The sequence below is a fragment of the Periplaneta americana genome, chromosome 11, assembly GCF_040183065.1.
Source record: "Periplaneta americana isolate PAMFEO1 chromosome 11, P.americana_PAMFEO1_priV1, whole genome shotgun sequence".
NCBI lineage: Eukaryota > Metazoa > Arthropoda > Insecta > Blattodea > Blattidae > Periplaneta > Periplaneta americana.
Genome location: NC_091127.1, coordinates 137,379,142 through 137,400,458, shown reverse-complemented (window position 1 = coordinate 137,400,458; position 21,317 = coordinate 137,379,142).

Genomic DNA, 21,317 nt, shown 5'->3' with positions numbered 1-21,317 from the left:
CTACTTCAATGATCATTCATTATATTTCTTGAATGCAGGATACTGTTTTTATTTTAACCGGAGTATACTGCTCACTGTTTATATTAGAGGCATACTCTATCCTTTTCACGCCCCCTTCTCATACAGTCTATACTGCGTGCATAGTTAACCTTACAATTCTCGTGGCAATTCCACGAAGTGTACTTATCAGTATTAAAAAAACATAAATAAAATTAATACATACAAAATATTCATTGAAGTTAAGGTTAAAATAATGCTAACGTTTTCTCCTATTTGGCATCTTCAGGCACTTTTCAAACAATATCATCTGATACATTAATTTACAGTAAACGGAATAACTGTCGGATATATACATTAATCAGTCTTAAAACTAACATATTAAAATCATATATGCAAACTAAATAATAAACTATAGTTGAGTTAATTATTGTTTTAATATGTGTGACAGTCGAACCTATTAATTCTCAACTCTACTTCAATGTACGACAATAATTAATTTTCTTGTGTGGAATGTGGCATTATATGGGATAGAAACATGGACATACCGACGAAGTGAAGACAAACGAATAGAAGCATTTGAAATGTGGATATGGAGAAGGATGGAGCGTGTGAAATGGACAGACAGCATAAGAACTGAAGCTGTGTTGGAAGGAGTGGGTGAAGAAAGAATAATGCTGAAACTGATCAGGAAGAGGAAAAGGAATTAACTGGGTCACTGGCTAAGAGACAACTGTCTATTGGAGGATGTACTGCAAAGAATGGTGAACGGGAGAAAATTTCGGGACAGAAGAAGATTTCAGATGATAGACGACAATAAAATAAGTGGATCGTATGCGCAGACTAAGAGGAAGAAAAAAAATAGGAAAAACTGGAGAAGGTTGGATTACCAGTGAAAGACCTGCCCATGAGCAGAACCCGTATGTATATATGTATGTATGTATGTATGTATAAGTTTAATAATGATAATAATAATAATAATAATAATAATTATAATAATAATTTATTTAACCTGCCAGAGTTAAGGCCAGTAGGACTTCTCTTCTGGTCAGACAGACTCTAATTCTAATTGAATACAATTGGTTACATAGTTATTACATTAATATCTAGACCAGGCCTGCACAAGGTTTGCTCTCTCCGAGCCGGCTCACAGCTCATGAGCGGAATGCAGGTATTACCTGCGCTCTGTATAAGGGTGGACTGGAAGAAGGGGTGATCTCGAACAAAGTATACACAAAAGAAAGTACTATAACGAGTGTTTATGACATGAATTCCCGTTCAGTGTTTGCAAAACTATCTTGGACTATTATTCATTAATAAAAAAATATTTATTTTACAAAAATAATAGAAATTTTATACCTACTTAAATCTACAATATCATTTTCTTATATTTTTATTTATCAGTACACCAACACGAGGTTTTATGCTGTTGGCAGCTGATAGGAACAGTAGCCTATTGATTGTAATGAAACATCAGTTACAGATGTTCGATGTCTGCCTTTATTAAAGTTGATTATAGAAAACAGTTGCTCACATATATAAATGTTGAGCCAAACATAGCAATCATTTTCACAGCCAGCCTGTGTAGTCGTGGATAATATTGCTAGTGTTCAGTCTTGTAAAACTCAACCAGGCTAGTAGTATTATTCAAACGATCTTTAGCTCTTAGGTAACATTGAAGATCAATAAGTTCGAGCTGTAAATCGTTAAATGTTAAATGTTATGTTCCGTCTTTTAGATTCCTCCATACTGTACTGTAGCAGTAGATAAGCAAACTGAAACAGTTACTGAGAATATGCCTACACACTGCACTCCACTAGATAACTGAGTGGTCGTTTCCCTCTCCTCTACCTATAGCAAGTCTAGGTCATTCTGACGTATTTTCCACTCCGTTTCGGCGAGCGGTAAATACGGCTATCCCGCTCCGAAGGAGCACGCGCGCTCGTTGAGCGCTGTTTGTGCAGGTATGATCTAGACCATAAAACAATATGAAAGTAAATTATGTAAGTTGGATAAATAATATTAGCGAGACAATAATAAATTTAATAATAATAATCCATGGCGCTACAGCCCAAGAAGGGCCAAGACCGACCAGCCGTGTGCTGGCCTCACGACCACATACCGAAGCAGAGGTGGACGATCATCCAATCAGAATGGAGGTACTGTGTGGTTAGCACGATGAGCCCCCCCCCAACAACCGTTATAGCTGGTTTGCGTAATCTTATTTCGCTACCTATCGTAGCGCCCCAAGTGCTTCACGATGCTGGGTGGGCACCGGTCCCATACACTGGCCGAAATTTCATGAGAAAATATCTTCCCCCATGAGGACTCGAACTAGCGCGCATTCCGTAATACGAGTCCTAGGCAGGATGCTTTAGATCACGATACCACGGCGCGGGACAATAATAAATTTAGTTGTATGAATTCTGAGAGTTGAAGAATTATAATTTCGTGTCAAATGAAACAATAATTGGGACAAAGGAATGATTAAAATAATGGAGGAACATTTTTGTCATTACTGGTAAAATATTGTTTTATTTAATATCTCTTATTAATTTTTGTTATTACAACTTATAGTGTATACCTCGCAGCTACTTTTAAAAATCTAATTTTGGACGTTTCATTTGTTTTTTCTGACATATCTTGTCCATAATTCGACACCGCTTTAAGTAAATTTCAGTTTCTTCATTTCGTAATATTTTGTACTTATTTCAATGTGTCGTGTAAAATATTAACGTTAAGCAACGTAATGTTTCTTCATACTTACTTTCATTTCGATTTTCAAGCGGTATCTTTTTAATGTTTTCTTGCATCTAAGCGTTTCTACGTTTGCCCTCCCTGCCATTATCAGCCGTCTCCTCCTGCAAGACTGGTTCCAGATCACTTCGTTCCAGGATCTACAATCTTACTCAATGCACTTTTAACACTTCGATAAAAGCATATTTGAAAGTTGCATTAGCCAATAAGAATAGGCGGTATAGGTTCGGGGAGAAAGTGGGACTGTTGAAATCAGTCGATCTCACCCCGAACCCCCGATCCGGAACTAACTTCACCCTCTTCAACCCACACTCTAACACCAGGCGAGAAAGCAAATATTGTTGTAACAAGTGGATAGAAAAAAACAAACAGAGCATACACCACTTCTGTGTGAACCTCCTCAATGTATTTAAATCGGAGAGAGAAGCACAAAAAACAGCAGAAGGGTATTTTTATTCGTTTTTCTAGGTCGTTCTAACGCTCCATGAAGCTTCAGAAGGTTTGGGATTCTACCAAAACCAGTATACAAGTCCTCTTTACTGAATTGTGGAAAGAGATTGTTCTTCTTCCTATTTTATTTTTAGGTCCGGGATATACAAAGAGAAGTTTTTGGTTTCCTTCTCTCTAGCTTTCTTTCTTTTTTTTAAGAGATTTGTAATAAAACTTCTTATTGAAAGAAGCGTGTTGGTCAAGATTTGAACTCCGACCCATGCTTTGTAAAAGGAAAGATATAGCACAAAAAATATACAGAGAAATATGACTTTGTGACATATAGTGAGCCGCAATCCATCCTGGTACGTTCCTCAGAGACATTCAGAATCTATCATGCTGGAACACTTTGCTGGTTAAGATCATACGTGATAATGATGTTCAGTTTCATTCTAATTTCTTATTCATACATGGACTCATTCTCTCTTAATTTCTTTTTTAATTCCTTTCTTTCCTCCATATCTTTCTCTCTTCAATTAATTCATCATTTCGAACTCTTTAAAAAATTTAATTGTTGTTAAACGACGCTATAATATCTATGAGATTATTTAACAACATCGACGCGTCGCTAGAATTAGTGATATAGAGATGAGACATAGAATTGACCATGGGATTACCTGCAGTTCGTCTGCTAGAAAAATTTCGGTAAAATTATCAGGCAATCACCTCAAGCGAAATTAAACCTTAAACCTCAAACCTCAGTGTAGTCTTAGATCGCAAGTCCAACACTTTATCATTTGTCTTCTTTTTCTTTAATAATTCGTGTTAAGTCGTTCTTCCACTTTTACTTTATTTTTCTTTCTCTAGCGGTCTTCCTGTCTTTGTCTTTTTCCATATATTTGTAACTTCCTGTTTCTTTTCATTCTATCTTCGTTCCTTGTAATTTTCGTTTATTTGGTTTATATTTTTCTTTCATATTTTTGTAACTTTCTCTCCTATTTCCATTATCCTCTTCTTCCTTTCTTTAATTTCTTTTTCCTCCTCCATTTATGCATTCATTGCTTCTTATGTTTGTTTAATTCTATTATATAGCCTATACCTCGCCTCTGGAATTCGTTATCTATTAACGTCAGGTACTACAGGACTAACATAATTCAAAATTACATTGAAAAATGTTGTGTTATTTCATGATTTTTGGGTATTGTTAGATGTGCTGATTTATGTTCTTTTACTCTAGATTAAAACTGTAAGTTTCTTGTTTCTTCTTCTTCTTCTTCTTCTTCCCCTCCTCCTCCTCCTCCTCCTCCTCCTCCTCCAAGCTTTAAGCCTTTTAAGGCTTGTTGCGGCTCCACATTAATTACACTCATTGATTGATATATCTTTTCTTAGGTCTACCGATGTTTCTCCTCCCTTTAGGTATACAATGCATAATTTGTTTGGGATATCTATCTTCACCCATTCTCTCTACGTGTTCCAGCCATTTTTGACTATAATTTACTATCTGTTCATTTATATTATAAATTTGTAATTGGTTAAGTTTCTTGTTTATGTTCGTTAATTAATTAGAATATAATCAATTGTGATATTTAACCACTCAATTAAAGTTTGTGTGACAACCTGTGTATATTTCTGTGTGGCTTAACTTTGTTCATAGTGTGATTTTTTTTTTATTTCTGTTATTGTATTTGTATTTTTCGTGATGTTGAAGAGAAGGATTGATGGCCTTAACTACAACAGAATGAATAAATAAATAAATAAATAAATAAATAAATAAATAAATAAATAAATAAATAAGTAAATAAATAAGTAAGTAAATAAATAAGTAAATAAGTAAGTAAATAAGTAAATAAATAAATAAATAATTAAGTAAGTAAATAAGTAAGTAAATAAGTAAATAAATAGTAAAAATAAATAAATTAATAAATAAATAATTAAGTAAGTAAATAAATAAATAAATACATAATAATAAATACGAATTAGGCCTAATTACATTAATCCGACAATTTAGTAGAATGCGTTAGAATTTAAAGAAAGCAGAAAACAATACAACGTGGTCTATTTTTTCGACGAGATTCCAAGCCCCTGCATAGCAGTAAGGCATCATGCAACAAAACGTTCACGCATAAGTACTTTTGACAACATGAATACTGTATTATTTAACTCCTAGAAAACGGCGCTAGTGTTAAGGTAATATTTATTTATTTATTTATATATTTATTTATTTATTCATTCATTTATTTATCTATCTATTTATTTGCTTACTTATTTACCTCTTTATTTATTTATCGATATATGAATGATTCAGTGCCAGAGTTGTCTAAGCCACAATTACACTTAAAAAGTTATCGAAATCTAAACTTAGACCTCGCTTTTTTAAAACTATAGGCCTATGTTCTCAATTAGAAATTATTTCTCATTTACTATAATGTAATATTCATCTAGTACATCTACTTTGACACACATATAAATGAAAATTTACAGTCATTTATGCAAAAATCTGCGGCTACAAATTTGTGATTTAGGCAACTCTGACACTGAGCTATTCATATTATCTTATTTATTTACTTCTTTATGTAGCTACTCATTTAATCATTTATTTATTATTATTGTAGTATATTATAAATACACTATTAGAAATGAAATTAATTTGTATTAACGTTGTATCAGACTTACTTTTTATAATGAATTAACAACTCTTTAATACCCATTCCCACATGGTCGATGCTTCCCTCTCAATAATATTCTTCGACTTTCATGCTCTACCACTTGCCGATTGTAGGAGACTTACTCCACGCGTTATATCCAAGTTGGTGAACAATGACCTTCTACTATATCAATGGAGCAGTGTACCTACATAATAATAAAAACGTTTAGAGATACATTAAAATCAGCTTAGGAAATCCGTATTTATTTAGAATACAATTTTCATAACGTAACCATGCCCCCCATGCGCCTTCATAGCATACATAGGAAATATAATGCGACTATTCAATTGTATTATTCACGATTAAGCAAACGACCAACTTGAGGATCGAACCTTGAATTAATGGGGTTAGGCAGTGCGTGAAATTTCAGAATGCAGGCCAACAGAGCAGCTGTGGGATGATGCTGAGCCGGAGCCCTCCCTTTACGTGAAATCGAACCCGCCCTCATAGCTATTTTATTCTGCAATCTTCCCCTAAGAAAACGGACCTCCATGTTCAAGGCTTTATGGACCGCAGCTAAGTGTTCAGCTATCCGAGATTCGGATAATCCGAGGTGGCCACTCACCGCCACCTCTTGAAGCGTTCAGGCGATCAAATGACGTCACACACCAAACTGCCTCAAGCCTAGGCTTGTGACAGACTACAAGGACCCATGTTGTAGGGGAAATATATATATATATATATATATATATATATATATATATATATATATATATATATACACATACATACAGGGACATCATTTTATTTTTACTAACATTTTTAATATTAACCTGTCTATACCTTTAGAGAAACGGAATCACCGTTTGCTCCCCCCTCCACGACTGGAGTTCGATGATACTGGCGTAAAACACAAATCACTCTACTAGGTATAGGATGGAAGAAAAGTAGTTCATCCATTTACGTAAACTAGGAAATATCGCGAATTTGAGTTTGATAATTTTCATTAGGTTTTTCTTTAATCAAAGTACAGTACTCTATTAAGAATAAGTGTTTTTACTCACGAAGTGAGTTATCCATGCGAACGTATTCATTATGCAGCGTATACTGTCTACAGCACATTAGCGTACAATATAGAGAAAGAAGTTAAATTGAAAAATAATCATACTATGAATATTTAAACACAATTTTGAAAATGGTGGCCGTTCATCGATACAGGCTTCAGTTCTTTTATGCATATTATCGCACTATAGACTATTGCGTCTAATTCCAATTGCCAATTTCGTCCTTCGTACTAGAAACTCATGTTGAAATAATTCTGTACCTACTCTACGTACTGTGAATTCAATCTTCACTTCTGCCCGACTCGAAAATATAAAATTACTCAGACATGCTATCTACTGTCCGTCCAAGTGGTTATGCCGCAGGATTATAGAAAGGGAGGAAATCACATGACAGTTAATTACTTAACGAGGTCCTTTTATTTAAGGAAAATTAAACAGCTGTATAATATTACGTAAACGTCCAATTCCTAAGAGAAATTAACGTTTTCAGAAAAGAGCTAAGACAGCCCAGCTTTTACAGAGGGGCGAGCAGAAGCATGTGGGGGAAATCGGGATGCGACGTAGGCAAATGGACAGTACCTGTGCGAAAATATGGTTCAATATTGAAAGCTCTTTCGTCACTGGAAAACGCGAACATATTTCTGGAACGTACTATACCCAGTAACTCAGTACTGCTTACTATCTGCGGTCTTGGTTCTGTGTGGAGTTGGAACTTCCTTAGTAGAATGGATGGGAGTGAAGTACATTCAAAAACTCAGGTACAATAAAAATTGAAGTAAAAATAAAATGATGTCCCTGTATATTTAGTGTTGATTTTGAACTATGGAGAATATTTGGAGACGCTGATATGATTTTGTAGCAACTATTACAATTTTACTACGTCATACTATTTTTGAAAAATAAAACGGTACGGAACAACGTGTTTCAATCGATCATGACTGCTTATCCTAAAATTTTTATCACCTCCCTAATATTTGTTTCTTTGTTTGCCAGCAGTGTACTTTCAATAATGTATCTTTTAATATGATTCATGTTTATTTCATCATCCTTGATTACAATTTTTCTATCACTTATCTGCTTATATTGTAACTTTAATTCAACAATGATGTGACTTATTTCAACAATAACTACACACCCGTCAACAATGCGTATTCCACTCAACACTACAACACAGTAGTCGTTATTGCACTCCACAGAACGTGTATTATTGAGAAGAACAACAATGTACTCCTAATCTCAACTAATGTTCACAAAGAACTATTTACAAAACAAAACTGTCAGTCCTCAGTTCACAGTACGTTCACCTTGGCTAGTTCTTCTAGCTCACTCAGTCAATTTCACGGTACATCAAACCCCAGGCCTTCCAGATACAGTTCACTGCACTTCGAACCCAAGACTTCCAGATGAGGTTTCCTGCACGTCGAACCCAAGACTTCCGGACGCGTTGCCTTCGCCTGGACGCTGCTACAGTTACACTACACCTCGAACTCAGATCCACTGGATACGTCTCCGTTAACTAGCTCTCTCACAGCTCACAAACTCACTAAACTGAAGGCTGCTCGCGCTTTATTTATTAAACCACACATTCTCGAATCTTCGGTTCGCGTGGCTTTGCGAAACTTCCAGATGTTCCCCCTGCTCCTTCTACTCCGCGTCACGTCGCACCTTCCTCGCACTAGATGCGCGCGCAACTTCCCCGACGCGATCATATCTTCCAGCATGGCGCCACAATATTATTTAGGTTATGTTGTAGCTTGTCCTGTATGACACTGTGGATAGCCACGTATCAGAGATTGCTTAATATATATTGATAAATAAAGTGGAATGCAACCGTGATAATAAAAATGAAAATAAATCAACAAAGTCTTCTTGATTAGTAATCGTCCACAGATTTCAATGAAGACTGTATAGTTGGCACAACTGGTAACATAAGAACAGCTCATCATGACACATTAGTGTAATGTAGCGGAATATTTGTAATGATGAAATTGCACAACAATACATTTTCAAGTCAGTTTAGTACTCATTCATTTAGTGCTCTGCCCAAGGGCAGGTCTTTCATTGCAAACCCAACTTTTTCCAGTCTTTCCTATTTTCTGCCTTCCTCTTTGTTTCCTAATATGATCCATATATCTTAATGTCGTCTATCATCTGCCTACCCCTAACACTTCTCCCGTTCACCATTCTTTCCAGTGCATCTTTCAGTAGGCAGTTTCTTCTCAATCAGTGACTCGACCAATTCCTTCTTCTATTCCTGATCAATTTCAGCATCATTCTTTCTTCACCAACCTTTTACAACACATAAAATAGTATAATGGTCAATTAAAAGGGAGACAAATTAGTGGTGTACATAAAAGGAGTATGTTGTTTAATGTTGGATTACATACAATTGTTCAAAAGATAACCATAAACCCAGGAGGTACAATCATCAATAGAACGGCACAATATATGGCATATGCGGACGATATTGTTAATTTATCACGCAATGTAAGTACAATGGATGAAATACTCAAACAAATAGAAGCTGAAGCAATCAAAGCAACAATGATAAAACTAAATACAAGTATAATATGAATAATGACAATACTAATAAGATTAATTTAAATTATACTAATTTTGATAGAGTTTCCTGTTTTAAGCATCTGGGTTTCACGGTGAAATACAATAATGATGTTATGACTGATATAAAAGAGAAGATTGCACCTGGGAATCGAGGTCTTTGGGCAGTGAATAAAACTATGAAGTCCAGGTGTATCTCAAGAAAAGCTAAAATAGAAATATATAAAACTATTATTAAACCAATAGTAGTATATGGAAGTGAAACCTGGACTTTACCTGAAAGGGCAATAAAGATCTTAAATGCCTGGGATGCCTGGGAAAGGAAAGTATTACGGAAAATCTTTGGGCCTACTTATGAGCAAGGGTTTTGGCGAATCAAGACAAATGCTGAGTTATATGAATTATATAAAGATAACAACATTGTTGTTGACATAAAACTCAGAAGGTTAGAGTGGCTGGGACACGTAGCCAGGATGGAGAACAATCGCACACCCAAAGCTCTACTAGATGCATTGCCAGTAGGAAGAAGGAAAGTCGGACGACGTAAATTGAGATGGCTGGATGACGTTCAGGCTGACCTAACAAAAGTTGGAATTAGAAGATGGAGAACACGAGCATTAGACAGGAGTGATTGGTCGGATGTTCTGAGGGAGGCTAAGGCTAAACTACAAGGGCTGTAATGCACTTGATGATGATGATAATGATGAAGATGACATAAAAGGAGGGTGAGTGAAATATAATAGGCCTAGTAGCAAAAATCTCAAATAAAAATAAAAGAATACATCGTATGTATTTAATTATCAAACATTAGGGACTTCCCATGCGTTTTTAAGATCAGTTATATTCATTTGCCCTGTGAATTGTCTTTCCATACTGAATAATGACCAGTTTTTAACGCCAAATTAAGCAGGAGTTGTGATTCCCTGTCACGAGATGCGCAGATCTTTATTCTTTAAGCCTTATTGGTGGCAGCTGTTCTCGACATTTTGTTTTAGTCACATTAAATCAACGGCTCTTCCTTGTGAAGCAATACTGGATTACGAATTCAATTACAGTTACTCAAAGGGCATACCGGAGAGAATTTGGTGTTCGTAATCCCCCCCAAAGAAACTCAATACTGGGACTGGTAAACAAATTGGAAATAACTGGCTCTGTGGTGAGTGAAAAAGGCAAACATCGTTCATCTAGGCTGCTCACGGTTGTTGTGGCCAGTAACATGGGACGACATGTTGAGTTATGCCTTATCCAGGATTGAGGACATTTTCAACATTTGCTATAGATGTTAGTAATCTCCTAAAGATACTCTATATTTGAGGTATAACAAATTGTGGCCAGATCATTCGTTTTCAAATAAATAATGGAAGAAATGTGTTAGTTCTATATACATCACTCCACATTTTATCCATAGCGTATTTAGTCAATAATTTATTTTGCCTTATCTTGACAAATACCATCTCGCCATCACCAATTACATCCCCGCTAAATAACATCGATCTATGTACAATTTATTTCCGTCAGATATAAATTCAAACAAGTTATCAGCCCAAGCGGGAATCGAACATACTTACACCCGACCACAGCACCGGATCAGTAGGAGTGCGTCTCTTCCGACTGATCTACACCAGTGGCTGATTTTGCCTTTTTTCAGAAAATTTATAAATAAAAAAATAGTAAAACTGTAACAAAACCGGCCAAGTCGAAATTAAAAACAAGTGAAAGAAGTGTATAACTTACGACATAGATTTCAAATATGAAGGGAAACTAAATGTACAAAAATTAACTACGCGGTAATAAAGAAACAAAGTATTATAGGTTCAGAACATGGGAGAAGTGATAGTAGGAGGAAGGAGAATAAGGCTTGTAATATTTGCTGATGATATGGCGTTGTTAGAGGAGATGATACTAAGGGATATGCTATTGGAGCTAAATGACAGCTTGAGGAGTATGGAATCAAGATAAAAGCCAAGAAGACGAAGACCATGATCATAGGAAGAAAACTAAAGAAGGTAAACTTGTGAAATATAAATGAGGAGTAGAGCAAGTGAATTGGTTCAAATACTTAGGGTGTACTATAAGCGTTAACATGAGCTGCAGCCAAGAAGTCAAAAGGAGAATAGCAATGGCAAAGGAAGCTTTTAATACAAAAAGGAGCATATTTTACCGACCGTTCGAAAAAGAACTAAGAACGAGACTAGTGAAATGCTTTGTGTGGATTGTGCAATGGTATGGGCCAGAAATATCGTCGTTACGACGAAGTGAAGAGAAGCGACTAGAAGCATTTGAAATGTGGATATGGAGAAGGATGGAGAAGTGTGAAATGGACAGACAGAATAAGATTGAAGCTATGTTGGCAAGAGTGGGTGAAGAAAGAATGGTGCTGAAACTAACCAGAAAGGGAAAAAAGGAATTGATTGGGTCACTGGCTGAGAAGAAACTGTATATTGAAGAATGCAATGGAAGGAATGGTGAACGGGAGAAGAGTTCGTAGCAGAAGAAGATATCTCATGATCAGGCTTCGAGACTTCGGATCCAATAGAGCAGTTCAGTGGGAAATACGCATAGCGACATACTGAGTATAGTGACAAAGACTACAGTGGGTGGGGGAACTGTAGAATGAATGCCAACAAATACGCAAAGAAAAACGCTGCGGATTTGAAGGTTCTGACGAATAATTTAGTTTTCATACAAAATCCAATGTCAAACTGTCTGAAACTATTACACGGTTAGAAAAGTCACAGCAAGAGATGCCAGAAGCCCTGAAATTAATTGAGGAAATGACACAGAGAATTAATGAGACACCAAGTAGGCTTACACCGGTTACTGAAGTGGAAATCAATTTTATGTAAAAATAACGGATATGGAACATTGTGTAATATAAACAGCAAATTAGTGGACATAGAGTCACCCGAGAATAAAGGACTGTCTCTTAGAGACTGCAATAATGTTAGGTTTTTTCCGTTTTGCTCCTATCACGTCATGCGACGTAGAGCGTAGCTTTTATCAGTACAAGCTGTGTTTGGCATATAACCGAAAAATATTTACGTTTGAAACACTGAAAATGTATCTTGAGTACATTGCAATTCGATACTGTCACTGCAATTCCTAAAGACGATCAATAGGATAAATGAAGAAATTAAAATTGGTACATGTTTATTTCCACCATTAACACTGTGTATAATTAAACACAAATGTGTATAAAATACAGCAGAATAAATGCTTTTCACATTCCTTTAACATTGTCATTGTGTAATGTATATTTACTTTCAGAATGTACATATGTGTATGTTTCCCCACACTACCGTACTCTACTCTAAATAGCAACGTTGTTACCTCAACACATCTCTACCTTTCACTACCTGCAGCGAGTCAACAACCTATAGTACATGCACAGTAAACTTATTGTATCGGGTCCAAAGTCTCGAAGCCTACTGATGATAGACGACATTAAGATGTATGGATCACATGCGGAGACAAAGAGGAAGGCAGAAAATAGGAAAGATTGGAGAATGCTGGGTTTGCAGTGAAAACCTGCCCTTGTGCAGAACACTATGAATGAATGAATGAATGAATGAATGAATGAATGAATGAATGAATGAATGAATGGTGGTTTTTGCTTATTACTAGAAAATTTTCCTTCAATGACTTGTCCGGTTTTGATACTAGACGCCTCTAAAATGAGGTGATTTTGTTGATATTTTCAATGATCATTATTAATAAAATTCTTATTATAATAAATATGAATAGAGATAGATTTTGTGTAATTAATACTGTACTGTTCACTGTGCAGTAGGTTTTGACGAACTCTGCCTGCACAAACTGTACCGGGCTGTCGAGTTGGAAGTCCTCCAGATTCCGATGCAAGGCCAGCTCTCCCCGAGTTGCCCGGATCCTCCCTAACTCATCTCGCAACTTCCGATAGAAGTTGCTGCTGAAATAAAGAGTTACAACTGCGAGCCGCGCCCAGATAACGCGGGGCCTCGCTTCGACTCCCTCGGATTTATGTACTCAGATACCGGAGTTTCAGTCAACAGACGCGTATCTAATCCACTGCCAGTCCATTTCCATAACTGTTGGCCGATGCTGGCTAAATACTTTCTACTCCTCGTTTCACGCAGATAAAACAGAACTCACATAGTATATAGGACTCATCCTAGAAGCAGGCTAACATTCAGGAATTAATTCCTCCTACAGTGTGGCGTAGGTAGCCTCATTTCCTAATTCTAACTCCAGAGGAAGCGGCAAGAAAGCAGATATCATCATCATCATCATCATCATCCTTCATGAATTAGGAAATTGATTCCTGTGGCAGCTACTGAAATTGGCCCACGTACGTACGCACATACATACATACATACATACATACATACATACATACATACATACATATATGCATTCCACACCTGTCTGGCCGTGAAACTAGGTGGACTGGGTTCGATTCCCGGTTGGGGAAATTTACCTGGTTAAAGTTTTTTCCGGGGTTTTCCCTCAACCCTATAGGAGCAAATGCTGGGTAACTTTGCATGTTGGACTCCGAACTCATTTCACCGGCACCTTCATCTCATTCAGACGCTAAATAACCTTAGATGTTAATAAAGCGTCGTAAAATAACCTACTAAAAAAGAAAAAAACTACATACATACCTTTAAGGCAGGCATGTCAAAAACCTGCACATTGTGCAGTCGCGCACATTATGCACTTGTCTCTGTGCAATGTGCAGTTCCTATTCCCCTACCTGGAGAGAGTGAATCGGTTTGGAGGGGAACGCGACAGGGCTGTACATTACCTGCAATTGTAGAACAGCTTTGGTTTCAGTAACACAGATTAGTACGGGTGTGCTCATTGAGCTGTGATTGTGAATGCGTTATGAAAAATAAAGTGAGGAGTCCACAGATATAACGAAGAAGAGAAATCACGAATCATATAACGTAACTGCTATAATGTTTTCCTCAGCCAACAGTAATTATTTTAAAATGAAAGGCTTTCATCATATCATGTGGACTTATAGTGATGTGAGAATTTAAATCAGATTAGTAAAGTTCTCCAAATATGATATTCGCCAGCTCTTATTTCTTAATTAATACTCTCACGGCAAGACAAACATGGAGTCTGTACTAACACAGCCATCAATGGTTACACGACTTACAACTTTTACTTCATAAGCTGATAAGTAATGAGAATACTGAGTAAAGAATACATGTGAGGGTCTTGAGGTTGAAGGGAAGGAAGAAAACAACTATTCGTAAGGCGGAAAAATGTTCTGGAAAAATAATACATAATGGCGAATTTTCCATCTCACGTTACTATATTACCTTAGTATATTTACGTTAATAAATCTTTAAACCTGACATAAAGAAAATGTCCTCGCTTCACCAGCTTGTGAAGTACTCTTTTAACTCAATTCAGTAACGCTCCCAACTTGCTAATACTTGCTCTAACGTTTTCCAAATAAACTATATATAAATTTAAATTCAAGCTTAATTTTTCTTTTTTTTTTCTTTTTTTTATCTTGATATATTACCTAATCATTTTTATTTGTATGCCATTTAGTACGACTTTGCTAATCAACATGTTATGTCTTGTAACCCACATCTATTCTCCTATTAGTATATTAACTGTATAATATATCTCAAGTGAATTAATCGTCGAATTTATCTGGAGCATTTTAGGTCTTATAAATTGTGTGTTTGTGTGTGAGTGTGTATATTCTCCTTATGTTTTGTGACTGATTTTGATTATGTGTAATTTTCTACTTTATTTTATATATTATGTAACCGATCTTGATTATTTGTAATTTTATATTATGTAACTGATCTTGGCTATTGTAAATTTCTACTATATTTTATGTAATTTCTAAAGTATTTCCTTTTGTGTTTTGTAATCTAATTTTGTATTTCATGTATATTATTGAAACCTGGTTGAGTGGAAGAGAAGGCCTCATGGTCATTTATTACTAATAATGTGAATTTATATTAATATGCAGCAAGGAAATGATTCCAGTGTAAAAGCCTCACAATGTCCTATTGCATGTAATTGGGAGTAAAATATTTTCTTTAACATTTGTTCACCAATGGTCCCAATAATGCTCGAGGAACAATGAAAGAGCATTACTTTGAAATAATCTGTACCTACTACGTAAAATTAAATACTGTATTCGTTTTTTGTTGTTTCAAAATTACTGCAATATTTATATTTTCTTCAAATACTATATACAAATCATGTAAATAAATTATTATTTACAAACAACTGCATTGTGAATTGTAACTGAGTAAGTGTAGGCTTTTGTTTCTTGTGTTACAATTATTGTCAAATATAGACAATGACAATATTTTTTTTTCTTTTGCTAAGCGTGTTTATAACGTCCAAATGTCAATTTAATTGAACACTAGAAGCGCAGAATATATTCTTGTACATCCCTCCGGCTAAGAACTGGTAAGAGCAACACGTGAGTGACGCAATCTGCACAGACCGGCGTTCCGTGCACATATACTGCACTTTCAGTGTCTGATTTCTGACATGTCTGCTTTAAGGAATATGAAGTTGACAAAAGTTCTTTGACAATCTCAATTTCAAATTAAGTGTATTTTTTGTAAAAAAAAAAAAAAAAGGAAAAAAAAAACATTTTGGCTAAACTTTGGTTTAAATGTTACGTTTTATTTAACGATGCTCGCAACTGAAGAGGTTATATCAGCGTCGCCGGATGTGCAGGAATTTTGTCCCGCAGCACACTTAGGTGCCATCCACCTGGCCCGGGATCAAACCCGCAACCTTGGGCATAGAAGTCCAACGCTATACCAACTCGCCAACCAGGTCGACACTTTGGTCGTTACCAACAGTAATCTCACTAGACGTTTTGATTTATCTACAGAAAATCAAAACTCGAGTGGGATTTAATTGACTATTACACGATTAGAAGAAAGTATATAAAGATTAGAAGTAACGAAGTACTCCAATACAATAAACTATTAATTCACTTACGAAAATACAACTGTCTTCAAATGTATTATTGTACAATCTCAACATTACAAATATTACGCTAGATGCATGCTAGATGGCAGTAGTGTCTTTATACAGACATTGTAATGATTACTATTCAATAAATCTTAATATTAAACAATCTCTGATACGTGACAATCCATAATATCATATAGCAGAAGTTCTTTTCATCCTCTCAGAGCAGAAGCTATAACATAACCGAACTAATATACACAAGTGTTAGAAAAGTTTTAATTAACGACGATGACATAAAAAATAAACAAATAATTTTAAAAGGAATAATTATTGAATGTACAATTTTCAAATTTGAATGTGGTTGGTGGTTCAATTGATGTTATATTGGACGTGTGCGTAATAGAAGTGGAAGTCGTTGATTTAGGCCTACATGGTGTATTCAACTTATTCAGAATTTCCGAATGAATAATTATTGAATGTACAATTTTCAAATTTGAATGTGGTTGGTGGTTCAATTGATGTTATATTGGACGTGTGCGTAATAGAAGTGGAACTCGTTGATTTAGGCCTACATGGTGTATTCAACTTATTCAGGATTTCCGAATGGTGCTCTTCATTTATTTGTAAATCGGATTTCAGAAGATGCATAGGTATGATCAGTGATTTTTATTAATTCTTGTTCTTGAATGCCAATGCGAGTCATATTTGAAACTGCTGTGCATCGACTGGAAGGTTTGTAATTTTATATATATTTTTGACGTCCAGACCAGCGCAGTTTCAAATGTTGGCAAACAAAGAAACAAATGCTAGGGACGCGATAAAATTAAACAAATGCTAGCGACGCGATTAAAATTAAACAAATGCTAGGGGCGCGATAAAATTGTGCGATAAGCAGCCATGATTGGTTGAAATACGTCCTTTCGTACCGTTTTATTGGTCAAAAGCAGTATGACGTAGTAAGAGTGTAATAGTCACAATAATTTGTTCCGAAAGAAAACAATTGCATACAATCCTTCTCTGGTCTGCGTAAAGACATGTTTGGTTGGAATTATTGGTTATGTCTCTCCCCCTACAAGTTAGGCAGACCTCACATGTTTCCGTCCCATATCGATGGCAGAGAAGAATGGGCTTCGCTGCTGCAGCTAGAGTCGTAACAGAGGCCGCTGAAATCCTTTCCTCCAGTTTTACTGCCCCGACCAATAAGGGTATGAATACGCGTCTGGGGTTAGGCGAAACTTCGATCCACTTGGCGTAGGTACGCACAGAGGTGTACGGTGTTTTCAACCACGAGAGGGAGTTCCAGTGTGTGTGCACGTGTGTGCGTGAAACTGGGCACATGCCATGAATACTGGAGGCGCAAGGGTTGTCCAAACAAGCGACTTGTCGAGTCCATTATTTCAGCTCACACGGATAGGTCATGATTTGGAGAGCGTAATTTTGGATACTCTGTATTCAGCGTAACACAAGCGAATTTATTACGCCAGCAGTGGAATCCAATTCGTCTTTATTACAGGAATTAAGGTCTCTCACTGCAAACCCAGTATTATTCAATCTTTCCTATTTTTTTCTTCCTCTTAGTCTCCTCATATGGTTCATATATCTTAATATCGTCTATCATCTGATATCTTCTTCTACCCCGATCTCTTCTCCCGTTCACCATTCCTTCCAATGCATCCTTTAGTATACAGTTTCTTCTCGGCCAGTGACCCAATCAATTTCTTTTTTCTTCTCTGATTAGTTTCAACATCATTATTTCTTCGCCCACTTTTGACAACATAGCTTCAATCTTACTCTGTCCATTTCACAAGCTCCATCCTTCTCCATATCCACATTTCAAATGCTTCTAGTCGCTTCTGTTCACTTCGTCGTAATTATGAAATTTCTGGCCCATATTATTGCACACTCCACACAAAGCATTTCACTAGTCTCTTCCTTAGTTCTTTTTCCAACGGTCCGTAAAACATGTTCCCTTTTCTACTAAAAGCTTCCTTTGTCATTGCTATCCTCCTGTTGACATACATTATTACAGGAATAGACGATAATTTATAATTTTTCAAAAACTTGTCTTATATTCTTTCACTTCGCATCAATTGTACTTACATTTGATCAAAGAGGATCGTTTGCAAAATAGATGTCACTGGTTAATATGTGTGATATTTTTTGTATTCCAGTTTACTTTTTTTAGCTCTTTTCTTTGTTCCAATTTTTGTTTTCCTTTCTGTATATTCGAGTGAAATATTACATTAATCCACTTCTATTAAATTTCAGATGTGTTCAAACGAACAAGGCTTGATTAAATAAAACCTTTTTACATTTAGCTTATACATTTATTTATTGAGACAGTCTGTAGGCTATAACAAGCAAGAGTATAGAAAGTTAAATGTTTGGGTATACATGGATACATTCGGTTTTATTTATTTTAGTGGGTTATATTACGACGCTTCATCAACATCTCAGGTTATTTAGCGTCTGAATGAGATGAAGGTGATAATGCCGGTGATATGAGTCCGGAGTCCAGCACCGAAAGTTACCCAGCATTTGCTCATATTGGGTTGAGAGAAAACCCCAGAAAAATCTCAATCAGATAACTTGTCCTGAACGGGAATCGAACCCGGGCCACCTGGTTTCGCGGCCAGATGCGCTAGCCGTTACTCCACAGCTGTGGACTACATTAGGATGCCTTAGAAGAATTCTTCATAGATGATCCATTCCGTGGGGAGGAATGGGAAACCTTCAGCGAAAAAAAACCTTGGGTCTCTTTGAACCGTATCAGCACTGCGGATTTCAATTCATGTTCTGTGCGCAATTTACAGCTTCCTCAAGGGTTAGAACAAATGAAAGTCACATTGTGACAAGCAGAAGCTCTAAGCTGTATGGCTCAAAGCCTTCTGCCGTTAAGAATTCAATCACTACTTCCTGGTCACCTTTGAACGGATTTGCAATAATACTAGCCTTTTGAACACGCGACTAACATATAATGTACAAATGCTGTGTCTACAGAACTAAACTAGAGCTGGGGACGGAGCGGTTCGGTTCGGAGCAGTTACTGTGACGTCATTACTCGGTTGAACCGAGTACAGTACAGAGTACAAATTTGTGGCGGCAGATTTAAAATTTAGATAGATTTTGAGTCGATTTTAGAACGTATTTTGAAAGAGAAACCAAGCGTGTTTTAAAAGCTTTGTAGTAAAGCGCTTTCGCTTTGCCGATTGACGAGAAAAAAGTACTTCTCTTCATTGCAAAATGGCGGTTGCAAATTTCATTTGCGTGATTACAACTATTTGCGGAGTTATTTTGTATGAAAGGCCTATTTAACTTTCAGTGTTGTTATATATGACAGACGAAATAAAATTGATAACACAATTTATAATACTAACAGCTAATAAATTAACATGTGATGTAAACGTTAAACGCTGCAGCTAAGTAAAAAATAAGATAGAAAGAAACGGGCTCCATGAAGCGCTGCCTAAAACATAAAAAATAACACACAGAATTATTTACTATTACGGAAAGTGGATAAAATAATCAATAAAACGTGGAATCTTAAACTGAAGAACATAATGCTTATTTATTTTACACCATTACTACCCTTCAATACAACCATGTTCTCTTTGGTGAAGAGTAATATTATTGATAAATTAAAGTAATTAGATAACATAATTCGTAGAGATAAATACAAATAAAATGATGAGTGATGAGGTAATACAAATCCAATAGACACATATGGAAGAAAAACATAATGCAATTATTTTTTTTTAAATATTAATCAAACACTCTAATATGATGATGATGATAATGATAATAATAATAATAATAATAATAGCCTAATAATATTATTATTGTTATTATTATTGTTATTATTATTATTATGTACAGTAATATGTTCAGATTTAGTGTTCATTAGGCCCATTTGACAGGTCATATAATAGAATGCACTCCTCTTCAATAAAAGAGGCCTTTCAGCCCCCCTTGGGGATAAGGAAATAATTTGTCCTGCAGCAGCTAATATTTAAATACAACAGTACCTACGTTGTTGGCTGCTACAATTAAGTAAAACACGAGAACTCTGTTTAAACGTTTGAACTGACCGATAACGGCTACGGTTAACCGAGTAACTTCGGTGCTCCGCTACCAAGCACATAAACCGATAGAACCGAGTAACTCAACGGATCTACTCGCTCCGTCCCCAGCTCTAAACTAAACTCTTCTCGGTTACCTTACGCAAGACGACTATCACGTCAAATATGACGTCCTGAAAAAGTTTTTAATTTATTTATAATAGTCTTAATTACCAAGGGTAGGATTTTAAGGAGGAATACACGAAAAATATATACACAGTGTTTTATAAAATTGTTACGGCACCAGTTTATTTTTGTGCAGCTGTTTTTAGCGAAAGGCATTGGAAGAACGAAATTAACGGAAATATTATTTTGAATCAGTACATATACATACCTATGTATAAGATCTATAAAATTCGAAATGTAAGCACAAGAATAGAAATGATACATTCAATATTTGATAAATGTTTAGAAAACTAAAAAGAACTTGAAGGGACATATTTCAAGAATGAATGGTGGAGGTACTGGACAGAAGTAATGATTTACAAATATAAAAGAACATGATACATTGGCACGCTATGCTAGCGATGGAATGCCTCCTGTGATCCGAACAGGAAGATCTATTCCCTTATTCAGGAACGAAAAGAAGTAAAGGAACGAGGGTGTTTAAACGATAATGGTTTATGTTTACACGAAGCTAACAGAATTAATGTAAGTAAATAAAGTCTATTTGCTTCATAAATTTAGATAAAATTTGAATGAAGAAACAGTGATAGCTTTCAGACGAAAAGTTTCAATATATCGATAATGTCTTGACATTAAAACAGATAATAGAGAACAGAAGGGAGTGCAGTTCTGAA